The sequence below is a fragment of the Harpegnathos saltator genome, unplaced genomic scaffold, assembly GCF_003227715.2.
Source record: "Harpegnathos saltator strain DR-91 unplaced genomic scaffold, Hsal_v8.6 scaffold58, whole genome shotgun sequence".
NCBI lineage: Eukaryota > Metazoa > Arthropoda > Insecta > Hymenoptera > Formicidae > Harpegnathos > Harpegnathos saltator.
In genome coordinates, this window is record NW_020230404.1 from 2,428,545 (window position 1) to 2,447,406 (window position 18,862).

The window sequence follows — 18,862 nt, forward strand, 5'->3', positions numbered from 1 at the left end:
GTGTGCGCGCGTGTGTGTGTGTGTGTGATGCGTGTGTGTACGTGGTAGCGGCGCCCCGGTGTGTCTCGTGTCCGTGACAGAGAGAGAGAGAGAGAGAGAGAGAGAGAGAGAGAGAGAGAGAGAGAAAGAGAGAACGAGCGCGTTTTATCACCCTTCCTTCCTTCCTTCCTTCCTACCTTCACCCAGGCGATCCGTACCGACGACGCACGAAACTACACTCGCGAGTGCCGCTGCGAGACTGAAACGCGGGGTAACATGTGCGGGCTCTTACATAGCGCGGCGAGTAGTGGGATGGAAGAGGGGAACCGCGCGGCGACGTAGAAGCGCTCCACGTCGCTGGTAGGGATGACCCCACTCCGTGAGGTGTGAAGTCGGACGGAGCGCTGAGCTGGCAAGGACGCGGGGGTTTCGACGACGAGTCGACCGTTCGCTCTCGGCGCAGTTGACTCGTCGCCGTCGCGGTGAGCGCTTGGTCTCTTTTTCTCTCTCTCTCTCTCTCTCTCTATATCTTTCTCATTGTAGTCGGACATACTCTCGACGTATGTTACTTTGTCCATTTTGACAACGACAGTGTTTCTCCACGGCAGATTGACAGATGGGAGATTGACTCGTCCCTCTTTCTCTCTCCCCGTCTCTTCTGTCTCTTCCTCTCTCGCTCTTCGAGACGCTTGTCTTCTTGCGTGTCTCTTGCCGTTGCTCCCCCGCGAGCATGCATGCTGCTCTTTAAGAGCTTCAGATTTATCCTTGTTTGAGAGACTGCCTCTCTCGCTTCGTGTATAAATAAATAATTACCATCATAAAACTTTCCCTGTATTTCTAGTCTATCTCGAGTGGATTTTAACGCGCCGAGCGCGCGTCGACGAGACGGCGAAATGTCGCGTCACCCGCTCGTCCAGCTTGTCGATGCTTGATATCGCTTGATTGATTGCGCGGTTGATATCGCGGCGGCAACCGCACGGCGCGCAACTCGCAGGCAACTCGTCGCAGGCGTCTCTGCATATTTGTAGAAATTTCATTGCATATGAAAAGAACAGCCGGGCCCGACGTGTGGTCGTTTCCTCTTCTTCGCGAGGGTCGCCACCGTGGACAAAGTTCACGCGGCTCGCGAGCGGCGAGAGCGCGGCGTCGGATCGCCTCGCCGTTACAAAACGCGAGACGCGATGTGCTGCGCGCGCGAGTTTCCTTATTTTCTATTTTCCACCATTACGACTTGGCAGTAGGCGCTTGGCCGTGCAACGCTACTCGCCGGGCGCGAGTCAAAGCGTAATACGAGACGAGAGGAAAATCACCGGTGACTGGCGCAGGAAGATGCGTATCGGAACTTCCGCGATGAACTAAGACGCCGCTTGCTCGCTCGCTCGCTCGCTCGCTCGCGCGATTGCATTGTACATTGCATCGCGCGAGCAAGACGATGCTAGACCAGCGCGACGAGAGAGAGAGAGAGAGAGAGAGAGAGAGAGAGAGAGAGAGAGAGAGAAGGCAAGGCGTGAGGCGAAGTGAGACGGAGAAATGAATTCCTTTTTACGCGGCGAGGGCGCGCGGGGGAGAACGTTTTGTTTGTTGTCGCGGTAATGAGGAGACCCGCGCGCGCGGAAGCAATTGTAAATCGTTCCGCCGCCGCTTTGTGGCACGAGCGTTAATTCGCGACGCTCGTGCGCGCTCGTGCGAATTAACACCAGGTGTCCCGGCCAGGCGTGCTGCTGCGAGTCCGCGAGCGGGCGTACGTCTTTGTTCGCGAGACAATGACGCCCGCGAGAGCGACACTTCTCGGCGATTGCGTCGCCGCGCCGCGCCGCGCCGCTCGGCGCGATCGGCGCGCGCGCGAGCACGATTGTCGAGAAGCACGACGGCAGAGCGAAGACAGGAAAAGGAAAGAAAGAACACCTCCCCTCCCTCCCTTTCTTTCTTCTCCCAAGCGAGTCGAGCCCGGACACCCGGTATACACCTCTCCCACCCCCCTCTCCCTCTCTCTTCTCTCTCTCTCTCTCTCTCTCTCTCTCTCTCTCTCTCTCTCTCTCTCTCTCTTTCTGGCGGAGTACTCGCAACCCGAGGCGCGCGCGAGGAACAGAGTTCAGGCGAGTGGAAAGTTCACCAGGAAGCAAACTGCGCGCCGCCACGGTGTCTTCCCGTGACTAACTTCACCGCTCGTACCTCCTTCTACCATTACCCCCCCCCGCCTCTTCGTCTCTTGCGCGAGTTGAGCAATTATCGCGCGACAGCGATAAATTATTAATTAACGGCGCGGACGCGAGATGCGTTCGTTGCTCGATGCGCGTGCGAGCGAGCGAGCGAGCGAGCGAGCGAGCGCGCGCGCCGGTCGGCCGTGTGCAAAATTATTTCAACCGCCGAACGACGAGTGCATCGTACACGCGCGCCAGTGAAATTGCACGTTTAATCGATACCTCCCCCTCCCCTCCCCCCGCCATCTCCCTCTTCCGCCACTCAACCCCCAACGTCCGTAATTCACTCGACAAAATTAATCCCGATGTCACAATGCCGCAGTTACCGTATTTTCGCGATTTCCAACGAGCGTGATTGACAGCTCGATGCCCTTTCCTCCCCCTCCGTCAACCGTAGTTGACGCACCTCCCGGTCGGTTGGTAGCGGCTCGTTCGCATAATAATGATAAGCCAAGCATCGCTCTCCCCTCCTCCCCCTCGTCGTCTCATCCTCGTGGGAACCACCGCGATGGCCGCGGTTAGCAGCGCGCGACGCGCGACGTGGCGTTTCTCCGTCGAATTTTTGCCGGCCGAAATCACCGAGCAATCTCGTCGTGCGCTGCCCGCACCTTGCAGCCACGCGTCTTGCGAAATTTCACCGGACAATTTGAAGGGTTAAAGGTGCCGTGGGAATCGGCACGCGCGCCCGCCGCAAATGAAGGACCGCGCGTCCCGCGCTGTCCATCAGCCCGCGGTCGTGCGCCGCCTCCGCCGTTCGTTGCGCTTTTATCGCGCTTCCACAAATCTCTATTCTCGCCACCGCTCGTCGGTGTGCATGTGTGTGTGTGTGTGTGTGCCGTAACAATAATAACAACACCAACAGTAACGATCAGTTGCATTGACGCGGCAAAAAGGAGCAGTATTGCGCGCAGGGAAAAAGCCGACGAACCGAGGAGCAAAGTCCCGCGTCCCTCTCTCTCTCTCTCTCTCTCTCTCTCTCTCTCTCTCTCGGAAGCGAATCTGGAAGTCGCAAGAACGAGACGCGTTCGGCTTGTTCGTCGTCGAGCAGCCTGTTTCCCCGTTTGCGCACCAAGTGCGCAAGACAGACGGGAAGAAGCAAACTGCATAAACTGCAGGAGCGTTGGAGCGAGGATGCGGATCGAGCAACGGACGGAGCTTAGGCGACGCGCACCGCGGGGGTTCCGCGCGGCGCAGCGCGGCAGGAAACGACAGTTGGAAATGCGACACGACGCGAAAGAAAACGCGCAGGCAAACCGGAGCAACAGCTCGACACCGGCGACTCACCCTCGGGCGAAGACTGGCGCGAGACGAATGGCGCGTGATGCTCTGCGAGAATTCCGCGAGTGCGTCGGCGAGTTGACGCGAGGTCGCCCTCGAGTTCCGCGCTCAAACGTAAACGCGAATAGAAGAAAATTTCCGCACGCGCGCGCGAGATGCGACCGCGCACGTGGTAGTCTCCGCGTATATTTACCCCGAGCGTGATTTCGCTCTTCACAGCAGCGGCGACGCGCACGCACTCGATGACTAACTACTCTTCGCTCCCCTTCGCGAGTGCCACTCGGCCACTCGCGAGCAGTTATTTTTTTCGCAAATATCGGCGAATAACGAGCCGGCGCATCAATTCGTTTCCTCTTCGCGACGTTGCAATTTCGCCTGCGAATCCGCCGGAGCGCGCGCGCGCGCGCGCGCGCGCGAGGGGTTGGCTCGTTCGCGACGAAAATAAATTCGGGAAATTGCTCGGTGGTCGGGCACGGAGGACAGGCGATATGAAAAAAATGTCCCCCGGTGGAAAGAGAGAGAGAGAGAGAGAGAGAGAGAAAGAGAGAGAGAGAGAAAGAGAGAGAGAGAGAGAGAGAGAGCAGTTCGTGCGAGCGGCGACGTCAAATATTTGCGCATAACACGGTTGCGCGTCGCGGAACGGACGCGGCGTTCGCGCTGCGTGTGCGTAGCGCGCGCATCCCCCTCGCGCCCCGCTGCTGCCGACGTGCGCCGCGATGCGTGAGAGCAGGCTCGAGTTTGCGCTCGATGAACTCGATGTGAAAAATAAAACCACGAGGACTAATATTTTTATCGTTCGGAATCTGGGCGATAAAAATATTAGCGGAAATGGATAAACATCACGCGCGCACGCGCGCACATACACACACGCACGCACACACACACACACACACGCACGCACGCACGCACGCACGCACGCACACGCAGGGTCGATAGGCGGACGCGAAACCGAAATATAAACCGCTATCGGAGAAAATTTCGAGCGCGCGCGAGAATCGCGCCCTCGGGCCTGCAGTCTCCCCAGTTGCGGGGCGCGACGCGGGAGGAGGAGGAGGAGGAGAGACGCGCGATTAAGCGCAATTTCGTCGAGTGCGTTCGTCGCAACAGGCGTCGCGCGGAAGCAAGGGGACACATGCGTGCGACAGGAAGAAATACAATCGGCCCGATATGCGAGCGGACGCCTTGCTCAACCGCGGACGCGTCAGCACAATCGAAGCGTGCGCGCCGAGATAAGACACCTCTCTCTTTCCCCTTTGCCCTTCCCCCTCGTCCCCCCTCTCTCTCTCTCTCTCTCTCTCTCTCCCGCTCTTGCTCTGTCAGTCCGCACAATTTGCCAATATTGGCACGATAAGGCTAATTCACGGCCATAAAACGTGAAACAATGCGTGCCCCTGCTGCCGCTCGCGTAGCCGCGGCGCGTTGTCGACGCGGAAATTTATGTGTGTACGATAAACAAACCGCGCGCGCGATCGCGCTCCTCTTTGTGCGCGAGTTTAACTCTGGAGCTACCAAACAGCCACAGATGCCACGGGTCTGTGTGTCATTTATCATGAAAAGTACTCAAATTCACATGACGATGACAATGTATTTTGTATGTCCCTCTTTGAGAGATATTGAATAAAAGAGAGGCAGAGGAAGAGAGAGAGAGACATTTCTGCCCTTGATGTATCTCTTCGAGAAGCTATCGTTTCGACCGCTGTGATGGAAATAGGTCGCCTTAGGCTGCATTCACACTGTTTGTCTATACGGCGGCAGGTAGTTTTTTCTTTTTAATAAGAATAATTATATAAGATACAACACGGTGACGGATATTCCGATGCGAAATCAGAATGGAAGATAGCTCGCATCGTCGTTAATTTTGGCGCAAAGCCGCGAGTGAGCGTCGGTTTTCTCGTCGCGAGCAGAAAAGTCGAGAAAACGCTCGCGGTCATTCCGCCGCGCGATCGCGCTAATAAAATGCGAGACTGTGAGTCATTCGATAGTCGTTCCGAGTTTCTGCGCCGATAAACGCAATCGTAACGCGCCGATAGCGCCGCCGGCTCTTATCGTCCGCAAGAAAAGAAAAGAAAAGTGTAACACAATCGCGCGAGCGTACGGCGCGTGATATTCGTGGCGTGCAATCGGACGTTGCGTTTTTATCGAAATGCAGGGAAACGAAGGGAGACACGGTTCGAACCCGTGCCGCGCGCGAGTCGCCCACAATTATTCAGCGGAAAACGAAAATAGGATTTCGACAGGCAGGGCCGGGGCAGGGCAGGATCGGGTTCAACAATCGCGACCGAATGGAATCGACTGGAGTCAGAGGTTAATGCAAAATGACTCCGATGCGTTGCCCGATAAATCGCGTTCCGTACGGGATACTTGGCGCGACGCCAGTGTTTCAATCCCACCTCGAGTCTGTCGAATAATTTGTCACGAAAGAGCAGACAGAGAGAGAGAGAGAGAGAGAAAGTTTCATTTATTGCGCGTTCTGGCCAAAATGCTGCTTAATAGAAATGCTGATTTTAAATCGATTTAATCGAAGATCGATTAATCGGAAGCTAAAAGATCGATTTCAAATCGATTTTCTGAAACTGAATCGATTCAAGGATTGATCTGTAAATTCTGAAAATCGCCAACACGATTTTTTCAGTTTTTACTAGTAATATAGTTTTTTTTTCTTACTTCTTTTAGTTGTAACATTTGAACTCACTCAATGGTTGCACAATGTACACATTACGTTGCTTTGTCTCATGGGCGAGAATTTTCAACGGCACGAAATGCGCGAACCAATCACAGCCACTCCATATAATAGTATACATTGTATACATATGTATATGCATATAATAGTAAACGTGATTAATAAAACTAATTAAATCCTTAGCACAAAGATTTAAAGATCTTTTTCTATTTTGTTCTGGCCACACACACACACACAACCGCAAAACAGAACACAACCAAAAGAATACCACATGTTTAATTTCTTTAATTCATATTAAAATGTAATTTCTTTAATTCATATTAAAATGTAATTTCTTTAATTCATATTAAAATGTAATTTCTTTAATTCATATTAAACTATATGAATTACACGAGGTCTACTTTAGAGACCCGTAGAAATTTGACAGATAATATACTTCAATGAGTGATTCACTCTACACGCGTACCGAGTCAAATCGATTTTCTGAAATCGATTCTTTATAAACCGATCTTTTAAACATCGATTTTCCCCCGTGATTCGAATCGATCTTTAAATCGATCAGTTTGCAAAAAAATCGGCATCCCTACTGCTTAAGCGCTCAGATAACGTACATCGCTCGACGATCGTACGATCGATTGTACGGCATTGACAATTTTGCGAGATAAAATATACATATGCGAATACGCGAACACTACTACGAACAATCAACAACGCGACGATTGACACGACCAGCATCGAACAAAAGCGCGCGCGCGCGGAGGCGGACGAACTTTGCGCGGACACACCGGAACCGGCGCGCGGGCGGCGCGCCGGCGTCGGTAGAAAGCGGCGGAAAAAGCGCATCGCTTTGGAACGGTCACCGCCGCGCCGGCACGCGCGGCGTTGTCGCAAGGCGTACACAGATCCGCGACCGCGCGCGCACTCGCGCGTCTTGTCTTGCGTCTTACGTAATGCGATACGCAACGTGAGGAACGGGGCGTTTCAGCCGCCGACGGAAATCGTACCCGCGCGTTACACGCGCGTTGCGTAAGAACCATAAGGAACTGGCCGTCGTCGTCGTCGTCGACGACGACAACGACGACGACGACGTAACCATATCGACACGAGTGTACACACGATACGGAGCGGTGGGCGCCCCGAGTCGCGTCCGCGACCTTCGACTTCTTTTCCGATTATTGCGCTGAATCGCGCTCGCCCGTCCTCGAAGAGCAAACAAGGGCAAACGGATGTTGTCGAAACGAAGAGTTTACCGTCGATCTTATAACACGTCCATGGCTGTTATCGCGCTCTAGATTATCGATCGCTCGCTCTCTCTCTCTCTCTCTCTCTCTCTCTCTCTCTCTCTCTCTCTCTCTCTCTCTCGTTACTCTAGATTCGTAGATTGTTATGTATAATGGAGTAACTCGGAGAGAGAGGGAGGGAGAGAGAGAGAGAGAGAGAGAGAGAGAGAGAGAGAGAGAGAGAGAGAGAGAGAGAGAGAGAGAGAGAGAGAGAGAAGAGAGCAGCTGACAGCTGCGAGACGAACGTTGCAGAACGGAATCGAGTGGTAATAATATCACATTGTGATGTATCATCGATATTTTTCTTCAAACTTGCACGGGTGTTATTAGAAAATGGTAAATTATTAATATCGGGTTGATTATAAGGTCTTTTTCATTTCTTCTTGATGCCCGAGTCACAATTTCGCATCACGAGTTTCGAAGAACGCGTCGGAAGAGCGACAAGACCAGGACGTTTGTCGGACCAATGAAATTACAGCTCGAGAGTTGCTTTGGCGAATACAGACATCAGGTTTCGCGCGCGCGCGCGCGACGAGTACAATTCCGCTTCCTTCAGCTGAGACGAAACGATCGCACCTCCGCGTGCTTTTAATTCGACAAACGAAACGACACACACGCGCCGTCTCGATCCGCGACACTTGCGCTGCGCTCAAGGTGACAGCACAACGCGAGAATACAATCGCTTCGCTTTGCCTGAAAAGCCCGTTCAACGTCGTAGGAATTCACCAATCGCAGTCGAATATTCTCTTAACATTCGACTATGATTGGTGAATTTCTACGACTTGCGACTAATGTGGAACGAGCTTAAAAGTCCGAAACGTCGCTTATCGCACGGCTCGATCATCGCGGCGCGGCGCGACGATTTCCGCGCGACATTATTAAGACACGCGCGCGTAATTCGGACGTAACGCGCGCCACGCTTGGGCGAGCACGCCGGCCATTCACGAGGAATTGCGGGCCTAGCCGCGCGCGCGCGCGGAGCGCGCAACGAACGGCACACACACACACACACACACACACACACACACACACACACAGCTCGTCTCGGCTCGGCTCGGCTCCCGACGAGTTGCGTCGCGCGTACGAGCAGCCGGTTCACTCGATTTCATTCATTTGCCGGATAATCGTCGTGTTCCTGTTTGCGGCTCAGGGACGTGCCGGCGCGAGTGCTCGCGCTCAAGGTCCCGGCTTCCGGAGCCGCGCAACTCGTGTCGCGTTGCTATTGTCTTTTTGCCGTCCCCCCTCCTCCTCCTGCTCCCCGCCTTCTCGATGCCTCGGTCGTTTCCCCAAATAAGCGACGTCGTCGTCGTCTCTCGTCGCCTGCTCCGAGAAGTTGCTGAGTAAGTCACGTGTCACGAGATGACGACGCGGAATTGCCGGCTCGCCCCCGGCTGACCGCTCGTCGAGCTCTGCCCCGGCTGGCTGAATTTCACGAGACGCTTTACCCGTTGCCCGTTACCCTTAAACACTAGGAACACTAGGCTGAAAATTCACCCCGATCATGTCTTTCGACCAGATAGCACATTAAACGACACAGCGGTATCCTGCCAGGACTTGTAACGTTCATAAACTTCCTACTTCGCATAAAAGAGAATAATAAAAGAAATTGGAACGGATGTTGGAAAATTCAGCCGCGTCCTGGTGAAACGGAGAAACAGCAAAAACATCCTCGGTGCTCAAGAGAGCTGAGCGAAACTGCCCCCTCTCCTCCCTCCGCTCTCCATTCCCTCCGCGAATATCAGAACGGCGGTTTTACACTTCCGAAGCTCAGCCGACGATGACCCCGATTACTCATTCTTCTTAATCTTTGCCTCTTCGCGCTCCGATACGACGGGGAAAATCTGGACAATAACAAAGACCGGATGACGTTACGAGACACAATTGTAATTCTTCCCGACGTCAGAGCGTCACGCGCGATCATCGGTCTTTAATATCGATGACGATATGCTGTACGCGCTGGAAAGGAACGCGGCACATTAACGTGGCCGCGCTCTAAGTCTGAAGCGCTAACGTCTGAAAGGGAGAGAGAGAGAGAGAGAGAGAGAGAGAGTGAGTGAGTGAGTCAGGCAGATCGAATCCAAGACGAGAAACGTCCGTGCAGATTCCGCGGGCGAAATCCGCTGGCGACGGACAGCGACGTCGCGGCGGGCGGGACTGTTCGTCGCGCGGAGGAATGTTTGAGAGCGGCGAGTCACGCGGTCGTAAATTCGGTCTTTAGCGTTCGTTGCGCCTGCCGGCCTCGTCCTCGATCGTGGAATCCCGCCTTTGCCGTGAAATCGAAGCCACGCTCAGCGCGCCGAGGGGTGGAGGGGGGGAGGGGGCGCGGTGCTGCCGGTGCGTACGGCGACGGCGACGGCGTGCACGTGCACGCACACGCGGCCCGTGCGAGAGAATATGCGACGCGGAGCAGGAGGCCAAAGCCGAGTGTGTGCGACACACACACACACACACACACACACACATACGCCGACACGTCGGCTCGGCGGCCACGGTCATCTCGAGACCTTCTTGCGCAGCCACACACGCACGCACGCACGCACGCACGCACGCATGGAGCGTGTGATACGAGAGAGGTAAATTACGCAACGGCGCAATTGCGATCGCGACGGCGCGAATTGCAACGCAACGCAACGCAACGCATCGTCGACACGATGACGACGACGACGACGATGCGGATTCCAATAGCGGGCCCGCGCTCTCGCCTTCCCCGACCTTAATAGGTTTCCTCCTCGCCATTCATAAACGCGGAGAACACACGAGCGGCGGATGGGAGGAATCGCGCGAGATCGCGCGAGGCCTCTTCAATGAGATTTCGCACGACGCCGAGTCGGTGTGACGTTATTTTCGTACTTTGCGCGAACTCGAGCGGAGCGCGCGACGCGAGGGGGGCCGCACGCGATGGGAACGATAAGTCGCGCCTGACCTCTCGGGTCGCGATCATGCGTAGAGCTCACGACGTGCCTCATTTTTCACAGCGCAATAACAGCGCGTCGAGCGCTACCCGCCGCCGTTCCGCCGCTTCACCGTCGGCGACACGCGTCGACGATATTTAGCTCGCGTCGTGAACGCGCGCGCGAGACAACTTTCCTCCTGATATACGCCGGGGCATAAATATGCATTCGACGCTAAATACGCGAGCGTTATTTCTCTCGAGCCGCGCCGCGCCGCGCCGGCGCGCTCGATTCGCAGATAACGATTTCGCTCGGCTGCGACGAGCAGCGCGCGATTTATCGATAGTGTAAATAAGGTCGTTTGCTACACTCGCTTTTCATCTCGGCTTCGAAAGCGTAGCCCAAGGTATCGATATCGAAAAATACGGCTGTCACGGAAAGAGAGAGAGAGAGAGAGAGAGAGAGAGAGAGAGAGAGAGAGAGAGAGAGAGAGAGAGAGAGAGAGAGAGAGAGAGGAGAAGAAGAAGAAGAAGAAGAGAGAGGCGGTTGCATTATTTATTACACGCTCCGGGAGAGGCACTCGCCGCAAGCATAAGCACAGCCGCGGCACAATGAAAAATACGAAGGGAAAGGAAAAAGCGGCACTTTCCAACCACCGATGGATCGATGGAAAGATTAATAGATAAACGCGTTTATTATCGCCCTCTTCCCCTCCACTCGTGTGCCGCCCTCGGTCGCAGGAGAGCCAGCCTCTACGAGAAGCCAATTTGCGGGAGTTACCGCGGGACCTCTCGCGCTTTTACACGATTTTTACGCGAGGTAAACAGAGCCTGGCAATTCAGGAGAACGCGCGCAATTTGCAGCGGTGAGGAGGCGGGAGGGGGGCATCTCGAGACAGATCGAACGGCGGATAACAGTGCGACGCGATCACGGCCGTATATGGCAGGTATGCGATTCTCGATTATTGGCGCACGCTTATCAGAAGGAGAGCGATTCGCTCTCGCAAGAGAGCCTCCCTCTCTCTCTCTCTCTCTCTCTCTCTTCTCGCTGGAAACGCGATCGTGGCGAATGTCGCTCGCGCTTACGTAACGTCGCGTGCGTTGCGTGCGATTCCACGAGAGATCGATGATACCGACGCGCGCGTGGTCCGGTGTTAATCAAACGTTCCTTCGTAAACTCGCCGTCGCCGTCGCCGTCGCTGCCGAGATTCACGGCGACACCATTAAGCTGCGAGAGACGGTGGGGTCGCGCGGGACCGGGGCGAGGCGAGGCGAGGCTCCGACCGGGCTCGGCGGCATCTGCGATCGATTTGCGTTTCTAATTAGAGCGCAGTCTATCGCGTGGCGTACGCGCACTGACGATAACTCTGTCGTGACAGGATCCGCCGGCGAATCGACCTGCCGCGGCCGTGTCTTTCTGCGACATCTCGCGCGGAAAAGCGGAGAACGATCTTTCGCACGAGTCGCAAGCGCGCACAGTCGCGCGGAGTCTCTCTCTCTCTCTCTCTCGCTCTCTCTGATGTCAGAGCGCCATATCGCGCTCTCGCAGTCGCGGATTCGTTTATGTCGCGCGTTTGACTTTGCGCTGCGAAATCAAGTGACATTCCTACGTCGTACGTAAACACAGCCCGAGGCTGTACGCGCGAGATACTCGCGACAACGAGTCTCGTGCTCGCGCGATCGCGTCAGCTCGAGCGACGAGGTAAGAAGGACGAGGCGCACCGCGCGCGCCGGTCGAAAAGGAAAGTTACTACGGCATCCCGACGTGCGGCACGTCAGCGCGCAGCGCGTGTCACTTGATTCGCGCTAATAATCGATCGGCCGCGATCGACCTTCGAGCGCTGAAATATTGCGCGCGCGACGTAGTACCTGCTGCGGCAGTCCAACGCGTCCAAGGTCCCGCGATTAGTGGGTCACAGCGCGGCGCGCGCGCACGACACGCCGTTTAATCGCCGCGCCGCGCCGCGTCGGCGGCGGCGGCGGCGAAGACGATTGTTCGCGCGACACGGTTAGACTTACGCCGGCCGTGTCCGATTAATCGGCGACGAGTTAATCGAGAAGCGATCGAGGAGAAAGGAACGTACGCGAGCGGAATTTCGCCCGAGTCGCGTTACGCGCGGAAGTCGACCGCCATCCTCCTCCTTCTCTTTGACGTCTCTCGTTCTCTCCTGTTGTTTTTCTCGCTCTTTCGGTTTTTACTCGCCGCGTGACGGTAGCTCGCGTGCTTCCTTTCAGTCGCGGCTCTCATGAGATGCTGCTGCTTTGCCTCGTGGAGCTCCTCCCGCGGGGACGAGGCCCAGTTTTCCGTTCTTTTCTATACCGATCAATGGTTCCGCGGGTCGCGCGACAATGTCAGTCAAGTTCTCCGCTAGAGCGCGAGCTCGAGTTCGCGACGCGGCGCGATATTTTCCCAAGATTATCCGGTTATCCGATTATCATCACCGTTCGCCGAAAGTGTGAGAACACGAGGCCGCGCGCGGCCGGCGGACGCGCTTGGTGTGGATTTTAATAAAAAATGTCGCTTTTCATATTTCACCGTTGCTGCGGTGAACACGAGAGTGAACGCCATATTATCCAGCGTAGAATCCGCTTGGGCAAATAAAAATGTTACTGGCGCGCGCGATCCGCCCCGTTCGCCGATCCGATTCGCAGCTTCGCTTCCGGGGGCGATAATAGAATCGTCCAGGTGGAATCGACTAACGAATTCTTACGGGGAGATAACCCGGTGCTCCCCCCCCCTCTCTCTCTCTCTCTCCCTCGCTCTCGGCTTCGCGGCCACTGTTATCGAGGCGATAAAACGATTTATTTCGCGCGGGAACGAGATTAAAGCCGCCGCGCGATGGCTGCGTCCTAACGAAATCGCGCGTCGCGACGTGTCGCTGCGGTCGAGGCGGATTGCCCGTTCGATTTGCCCGGGCAATTCGATCCGCTCGAGACTCTCCGCGCGTGTCAGGCGCGCGACGAAATCGCGCGTCGTTAATTAGCCCCGCGTCGTTACCCAATGGCCGACTCGTGCCCGCTGGTAACGTGTGCGAAAGGCCACTCTCGTTGCGCCTATCTCTCTCTCTCTCTCTCACTTTTTCACGTAACACAGGTAGCAGCGTGAAAAAGCGCGTTCGATCCGCGCTCGATCGTGCGGCGACGCGCGCGATCGGAAGCGCGTCTCGACGAGACCGCTCGCGATCGCGTGAATAGCCTTGAGACGACGGCGCACGCTGCGATCGTCCTGGCGATTATTTAACGCAACGGCATAAGCGTCGCCGACGTAACGACAAGTATAATTTACAACGTTACGCGCTGCGGCGCGGCGTCCCCTCCTCTCTCGATATCGTCTCTTTCCCCCTCCGTGCGCTGTGTAGCGTCGTGTGTGTGTGTGTGTGTGTGTGTGTGTGTGTGTGGACCGGCGGCCTTGAATTTTTCCTTCCGGCCGTGTCATAAATTTTGACAGTAGGAAATAGGCTCGTGACGCGTGTCGCGGCTATTGTTCGGCGCCCACGAGAGGAAATTATGTCATTAACTGCGTACTTCACAATGCGCCGGTGGTAAGTAGCGCGCGAGCGCGCATTACCGGCAAAGCCAATTATCGTTGTTTTCTCGTTACACCCTCGCGCCTTTCCCCCCCCCCCCCGCCTCCGCCGCCGCATTCGCGTCCCTTGCGCGTCGAATTCGACGGAATTGAGACGCGGCACGCGCGTCAATTTTAATTGCATCGCGCTTCCGTAGCGCCCCAGTAGGGGGGCATGTCCCCCCTAGGGGGGCGAGCGGCTGTTGCGGCTCGTTAAGAGCGAACGTTAGCAGCGAACGGATATCGAGGACGAATGTTCCTCTCTCGGACTCGCGTTCGTCGCCTGTTTATTTTCCCCTCGCCGTGCTCGCCGTGTGGCCGCCGGTGGATGGACTGAGACTAGTCCTCCGTAGCCATCGCAAGCGACGAGTTTGGCCAGCAGGCGCTATCCTCTCGATATTATGCGCGCGTGTGTATCATTTCTTAGACTTTGCCTTAAAGTACATAACTCGGTTTCTGCACGATTCCTGGTGTCGCTTGTTACGTCAGCTGGCAAATTGCGCGCGCATAGCGGAATCGCGTGCGAGCGAGCGAGCGGGTAAACGCGCGACGCGCGAATTTTCTTTGAAAATCAAGGTCCCGCGCGAACGAATCGACGCGAGCGGAGTCGTGTTCCGTTTCCGGACTCGTCGGCGTTTATACGCACCCTTTAGGGTGATTTACGTGCTGATGCTGATAAACAGCGTTTGGTCGCTGGCGTTTTGAGGAGAATTTCGCGGAAACGGTCGGCTCAAAAGGATCGTGGCGTCAAGGGATGACATGGTTCAAGCTGCTGTCGTGCTCTTCAAGCAGAAATTCGTGGCTCGGTAACGAAATAAAAAAGAAAGAAAAAAAGAATGCGAGTACGCAAGTGGATAGGTAGAAGATTAACCTCCATGGAGCACCGAATAATCTTTTCCAAAAATTGGCGACTGGAGGATCCAACCGCATGCCGCAAAGTGTTGCGATTCACGCGCGAGAAATTTGAACAACTTTTGAAAAAGGTGCATCCGTTAGTACAGAAGAAAGGCACTTTAGTGCCGCTTGACGCGAGCGACTAATAGACGCGCTGCGTCTTTCAGACTTGAGACTAGCTAGCGTATAAAAATCGAGTGTCTGGAAGAAGTTCTCAGCAGCGAATTCGCTGGCGACTTAAGAAGCTTGCTCAAAGCGAGCAGAAGCAGCGTCGTGTAAATCACCCTTTTTTCGGACAGCGCAACAGCGCAGATTCGCGCTTTTCGCCCGTCCTCGCTGTGTCACGTGCTCGCGCTGACGTGTCCGCCGTGTGTCGACCGACACGCTGTGCGAGATTTTCCGAACTGTTCAGTGGAATAGTACCGGCGGCAGTCAGCCGGCACGGAGCGCGTTGCGTGTGTGTGTGTGTGTGTGTGCGCGCGCGCGCGCGCGCGCGCGCGAGAGAGCGCGAGAATAAAGTGCGAAGCGCGGTACGGACGACGGGCGCGCGTGTGATGGAATAGTACCGGTAGTACGCAGGCTAGGCTGCGTACGCGGCATCTTAATTCGGCGTAACGACATCACTTATTACGAATTTCCCCCTCGACGACTCGGACGAATACGGTGACGGGTGATGACGACGGCGTGGATCTCGCGCGGCGTTTGTAATTACTCGCCGCTGTATCGCGCAATTTCTTCCCGAGGCGCTCGTAAGCTCGATTCGCGCAAATTCACCTCGGCTTTTAACGACGCTCTCTGAAATGAAGATTGATCCGCCGCGGCGTGCGCGCGCTTGACGCAGTCGCGAAACAGTTAACGATCGCGACGCGACGGTATGATTCGTCGTCGCGCGGGAGTTTCGCCTTTCTTCACGGGCGGGGACGCCCGTCGCGAGTCGACCGCCGATGACGAGAGAGCAAGACAGAGGCAGAGAGAGAGAGAGAGAGAGAGAGAGAGAGAGAGAGAGCCTCTAAAAATACCAGAGCTGAAAAATTCGTGACGAGTTGGAGGGTCGCGTCGAGACGCGATGATTGGTCAATCAAACATATCGCCGAGGTGAAAAGAGAAAAAAGAAGAAGAAGTTGAGGGACAGCAGATCGAAGAAGAAGAAGAAGAAGAAGAAGAAGAAGAAGAAGAAGAGGCTCACGAGACGGTCGTCGAGGGCGAGCCTCTGCCAAAAGCAAACGAGCGCTGTGTGGCAATCGCCGCGTTCTTTTACGCTCCGCCAGCTCAGCTCGTCCGCGCCACCGTTTTAATTTAAGACCACCCCTTCAAATGTCACGAATACGCATTCCGTTCCGCGCCGCGCTCGGCGAGATTGAAAACACCGCGCGCAGGTGCCCGACCCGCGCCAACCTGCCCCCCCCTCTTCTCCCTCCCCTCCCCCGAGCGCCCCCGGGGAAGCCGAAGCGCGGCGGCGTTTAGCCGGCCGCCAGCGATCCGTCAGGAGCGCGCGCTAACACAAGCTGGCTCTCGCTAATTCGCTCTCGACGATAACGCGCGGTCTCGCGCGGTTGCGAGCGCTGGCAGTCGCTGCCAGCGATTTCACGACGAATCCAGCGATCGATTCTGGAACGAAGGGACGAGAGCGCCGCTCGTCAGCCGCGGTAATCTTGTCGCCATTGGCCGTCGGCCCGGTGAAACGTCGCTGCGCGCCGAGAGCAAACAGAGCGGATATCTCGCGCTTTGCTAGTCTCCTTCCTTTCTTCCCTTCTCTTCTCTTCTCCTTCTCTCTTTCTCTCTTTTCTTTCTCCCGAGCATGCTTCATGACCGCCGTTACTTTCGCGAGAGTCGATGCACCCCGGCGGCGGCGGCGCGGTAATGCGCGCGCGGCGCACAATGGCCGAGGCAATTTCGCCTGAACGCGGGGATTTATGTGTGATACACAAAACGCGCGCGCGCGCGCGCGCGAATCACCGGAGCAAAGACCATTTCACGCAAAGAGCGATCCCGCAAAGTAAAACTGAATAAATGCCAAGTGGCGTGCGCGCCACGAGGGAAGAGCGCCCGGCGCGCACTCGGGGCTATAATCACACGAAGCCAAGGAATTACATTCGGGAGAGCCATGTTTGCGGCGAGCGTCATTACAGCGACGATATATAAACCTTACGGATGTGTGCTTCGTCGTTGCTGCTACAAGGAGAAAAGAGAGAGAGAGAGAGAGACCGAGACGACGAGATCTCGATTCTGAATGTCAAAACACGCGAGATTTCAGACCTTCGGCTCGCCGTTCGTCTGCCTGATTTCTTGTCTTGCCTGCAGCGAAAGGCGATACAATCTCGCCGCTCTCGGGAATATCCGCACAATCCGCGAGAGAGATTAGTTTCCTCTTCTTCGCTCTCAGTGTCCGGACGTGTTTGTTCACGAGAGCGCGCAACGTAGCGCGTAACGTGTCTATACTTTTTCCTTCACCATCCAGCAGCAGCAGCAGCAGCAGCAGATCCGAGCAGGCAGCAGCAGGCTTTTCCCGTTTCCGCCAACAACGCGGCGCGACGCGTTGTCTTTCGAGGCTCAGCGGCGGCGGCGGCGGCGGCGGCGGCGGCGGCGCCGCGCCGGTGAAGAGAGAAACGGACCGGTTGGTTCCGCGATCCGCGAGATCGCGATTAATTCATCGCGGGTTTCACGCGACGGGGCTGCGGACGACGTCGTCGCGCCTTCTCCCGAAGTCGTAATAATGACGAAACGCGCCGGCGACTGCACCGTGTGCCACGTCGACCCACATTTATAAATAGAGAGGTCTCATCTCTCTCCGAGACGAGAGGCGAAGGTGCGCGCACCGCGTCGTGTGTCACACCAGGAATATCACGGCCGAGTAACCGGCTGCGTCAGTGTGAATGAGAGAGAGAGAGAGAGAGAGACTCCGGGGGCGTGTGCGTGTGCGTGTGCGGGCGCGCTGCTGCTGTGAAATTCAGCCAACGCGTTAGAGAAACGGAAATAGCCGCGCTCCCCGTATGTGCGTCATATTCTTCCCTTTTCTTTCGTTTTTCCTTTGTTCACGAGATTATTCCGAGGCGAGAGAGGTCGGCGGGTCAGGTCGAATTTCAAGCTGCAAGATGCGGGGCCGCGCGAGTACGCGGCGCAACGTCGTCGCGCAATTCCGCGCAGTCGATACAATGTAGGGAAAACTGGACGAACGAAAGTAGAGAGTCTGGCCCCGCTTGAGCCCGCGAGAGATTCATTCACAAGCGGTTGGCAGCGGTCGAAGAAGGATTATTACGATCGATGCCCCCCGCCGGCCGTCGCGAGCTCGCGTCTTCGCATCGCCGCGACCACGATGATCCCCGTTCGACGATCGTTGTTCTCCCCATTGTCGGGGATGTGAATTTCATTTCGCACACGCGTGCGTGTCTCTCCATGCGCGACACTGTGACTCGCGACTCGCGACTCGTAAGGCGAATGCGTTAACGCTTCTGTTGTTTTTGGCTGTATCGCGACGATCACGTAAGCGAGGCGCGAACGAAGAAAAAGCCGAGCCGCGTAATCGCGGACCTCTCTCGCGAGAGCAGTCTCGCGGAGTGCGGAGAGTCTCCTCCAAACAGATAATAAATTTCCGAAAGCAAAAAGATGATGAACCGAAATTCTGCCTCCCTTCCTCTCTCTCTCTCTCTCTCTCTCTCTCTCTCTCTCTGCCCGTCGCTCTGATGCTTCATAGTTACCAGAAAAATATCACACACACACACACGGGCACTATTTTTTATCGGACGCTGTCCGATAAACTCATCATCAGATACCGCTTTACCGCGCGCGCGCGCGCGCAGTTGTTTACACACTTTTTTGCGAAAAACATGCAATTTGTCTCGTCGAAAGTATGATTGTGACATCACCTGTGAAACTCTGTCGTCTTCATTATTACTCAATCTCGTGTTTTCCACGCGCATCCACCGAGACTCAGCTGCACGTTCAATAACGTATTATTATTATTATCGTCGTTATTATTTATGTTTATATACCGGATGGTGGTGGCGATTACGTGAGCGTTGAATCAGATGTTTTACGTAAAAGATGTCGCGCACCCTCGCGCCGTACGGTCGGATACGAGACAGAGAGAGAGAGAGA

General features: G+C 55.7%; 1 protein-coding gene across 1 annotated transcript in view; it reads right to left on the reverse strand.

The window, feature by feature from the left end:
* LOC105187921 (protein Tob1) overlaps window positions 1-18,862 on the reverse strand; it is an 85,861-nt gene that overhangs the window by 44,539 nt on the left and 22,460 nt on the right. The window lies entirely within an intron of this gene.